The sequence below is a fragment of the Nicotiana attenuata genome, chromosome 9, assembly GCF_001879085.1.
Source record: "Nicotiana attenuata strain UT chromosome 9, NIATTr2, whole genome shotgun sequence".
NCBI lineage: Eukaryota > Viridiplantae > Streptophyta > Magnoliopsida > Solanales > Solanaceae > Nicotiana > Nicotiana attenuata.
In genome coordinates, this window is record NC_031997.1 from 27,348,219 (window position 1) to 27,351,972 (window position 3,754).

Consider the following 3,754-nt stretch of genomic DNA (forward strand, 5'->3'; position numbering starts at 1 on the left):
AGTTTATGCTACTTAGACTATTTCCATGCTTTAGTTGAAATGCCATATCATGTTCTAATTTTCGTAGTCAATCTATTCTTACTTGTGTTATTCTATCCTTTTATGCCTTAAATGATTTTGTTAACGCTTGTTCTACCTCCTAATTGATAAATTTTTCTCATGCTTGAGTTGAACTTGTTGCCTCTTTTATTGTTACATGCTATCTCTCCATTGTTGATCATTATTATTTGAAGTCATTATACATGTTATCTCTTTCATTTTTGATTACCATTATTTGAAGTTATAGTTCATCTTATCTCTTTCATTGTTGATTTTTATTATTTGAAGTCATTGCTACACGTTATTCTTATTTAACATCATGGTTATATATTGTCTCTCATTGTTGAGTTACGAAGTTGTGAAAGCCATTATCACGTTGAGGCGAAATTGTTACTGTTGAAACATCTTCCTTTTTTTGAGCATTTTACATTCATTGTTTTTATTGATATTCTTGTACCCGTTGAGGTGGAGCCATGTGCTATGGTTGAGGAAATATTGATATTGTGGATTGTTGGCAAATTGTGATATTTGGGCACTTGTGGTGCGAGTTGTTATTGTAATTTGATATTGACGTGCATGCGGCGGTATAAGGCTTGAGCTGAGGGACTATCGGAAACAACCTCTCTACCTCTCTAGGTAGGGGTAAGGTCTGCGTACATACTACCCTTCCCAGACCCACTTATGGGATTATACTGTTATTGTTATTGTTGTTGTTGAGACGGTATAAGGCTTGGGGTTGATGTGCATGCGGTGGTATAAGGCGGGACTTATGTACGCGTTGCTTGTAGGGGAACTACGTGAAGCCATGTGGCGTCATAAGGTGGGCCATAGTGCATGTAGCTATTTTAGATAAACATTTTTCGAAACCTATTTCAAATGTAAGGCTCATGCGGCGGTATAAGGAAAGATTGTGATTGAGATTGTGTATTGTGAATACGACGTGACACCTCGATTGTGATTCTAGATTTATACGAGGCGTTACCTCGGTAGTGATTCTTATTTTACATGAGGTGATACCTTGTTGTGTTATTTGTTGTTTATCTCATGTTGCAAAGATCTTTTGGCAGAAACTTTCTTGTTGTTTCGTTCTTCCTTGTTCTAGCAGTTGTTGTCCGTATATGATCATTTTGGTTCTCTTCAGTTGCTTCTTTTATGTATTCCCATGTTTAAATTCCGGTATTAGTTCATGTTATTATCTTGTTCGTGTTAGTTATTTCTTCGCTTTCCATTATTTACCCTTATTACATTTCATATCGTTTATTTGTATGTCTTGACCTGGCCTCGTCACTACTCTACCGAGGTTAGGCTTGATACTTACTGAGTACCATTATGGCGTACTCATACTACGCTTCTGTACAATTTATGTGCAGATCCAGGTACGTTTGCTTGTGTCGGACGCTAGAGTTGATTTGAGTTGCCAATTGGAGACTTCAAGGTATACCTGCTCCATGTCTGAAGGCCTCGGAGTCACCTTCCTTATTTTAATTCTTGTTGTATTTTTTTCAGACTGTGATGTATTAGATATTCTAGTCTTATTTTATAGAGATTATGACTCAGTCCCACCGGTTTTGGGGAGTGTATTGATGAGATTCCGTTTTGTATCGAAAAGCTATATCAGTTATTCAGCTTGTTTTAGTATTTCGATAATTATTTCGGCCAAGTTGTTATTATCTGTTAAGCTTACCTAGTCGTAGAGACTAGGTGCTATCACGACATCCTACGGAGAAAAATTGGAGTCGTGACATTAGGCAAGAGATTTACCTTGCTTCCAAGCCCTCTACTCAACTCTCAAACCTCACTAGTCGCCTCAAAACAACGTCGAGCAACACGAAACTAATCAATTTATGCATAAATCAATCAATATATGTTCAAAAATTTTATAATTTAACTATTAGAGTAATTTTCCAACCAACTCGAAATTTCCATATAAGTCTACCTCATGCCCACGTGCCCGAATTTCGGATATTTTCGAAGATAATTGTTACCTATGACCTTGCGAACTCAAATATATAATTTATACCCAGTTCCATAATCAAATCGTGGTCAAATCCCATTTTTACTAAACCCTAGGTTTTTCAACAAAATCTCATAATTCTACTAATTCCTATATAAAAATCTACCCATAATCCATGTATTTAACTCATACTAGGTAGAAATCGCTCACCTTATAGCGCTTGATGAAAATCCCCCACCAAGGATCTTCAAAATCGCCTAAGCTAAAAGAGAAATGGGAAAAATATGCCTATGTCCCATTATTAAAAATGAATTCTGCCCATGCATTCCTTCTTCGCGATCGCAGAAGTCTCCTCGCGATCGCGAAGAAAAAACTGCCATCGCTCCAAAATTCCTCATCGTGATCGCGATGCCTTACCTGGCCTACCCTTCGTGAACTCGAAGGCCAAAGGCCTGCCATCCTCCCCCCCCCCCCCCCCCCCCAATTGGCTTTCCACTACACGAATGCGACTCTAGGATCGTGAACACGTAGTCCACTGACCCCAACGCTCCACGAACGCGAAACCCAGACCGCGAACGTGAAGCAAAAAATGGCCCAACCCAAAAATCCTTCATCGCGAACACGGAACACCCACCGCGTTCACAAAGAACAAAACCAGAACCACAAAATCTTCCAACTTCAGCCTTGCTCCGGGTGGTCTAAAACTCACCCGAGCCACCCGGGACCCCATCCAGTTGTACCAACAAGTCCATAAACATACTATTGATCTACTGGAGGTATCAGAATACGTAAAATAATATTAAAACCAAGAATCGCACCTAAAAACTAAATTAATCAACCTTTGAACTTCAAACTTCTTCCAACTAGCTCCAAACGCGACGAATCATACTTAGATAACTCGAAATGACGCCAAATTTTATGCACAATGTCACAAATCATCATATGAACCTATTCCAAGGCTCGAAATCCCAAACAAATATTCATAACAAAATTCAACTTCAAATCAAACTTAGAAACTCAAAAACCTTCAATACGCCAACTTTCAACAATAAGCACTGAAACGCTCATGGTCCACCCGAAACTCAATCCAAACATACGCCCAAGTCCAACATCATCATACGAACTGATTGGAATCTTAAAATACCTATTCCGAGGTTCTTTACTCAAATTGTTGACTCAAGTCAAATTTTGGCCACCGTCGGCCACTATAATAAAAATAAGTATTCCGGATTCAACCCGAACCCTTCCAAACAAAAACCAAATGTCCCCGCAAGTCATAAAACAGTAAAAGCACATACGGAAAGTCTTAAATAAAGAAATGGGGATCTAGAAATCAAAATGATTGGTTGGGTCGTTACATAAGGTGTCTGCATGTGCAAAGTGTTCTATCATAGCTCAAATCAGGAAAATACATCACGAAAGTAGAAATTATCAGGTTCAATAAGGAGATTAACCTCTATGTAACCTCAAACATGGTTCAAATGGCTCACAATAGGGGATCAAATATATGAACCATCACAGCATGAAACTATCAATCCAAGGTATATCATAGCCTAAACACTACCCCGAGCATGAATAATACCTTGTGCACGCACTGGACTCAACCCCACACATGTGCGCCACCCATAGAACGTAGCTATCACAAATAAATCAGGCAACTAGTGCCTCAACTAAGTTTAGGTAAAATACTTACCTCATACAAGCTAAAGTCATACTCCAAAAATACCTTTCCGTGCGAAACGACCTCCGAACGGCCCCAAT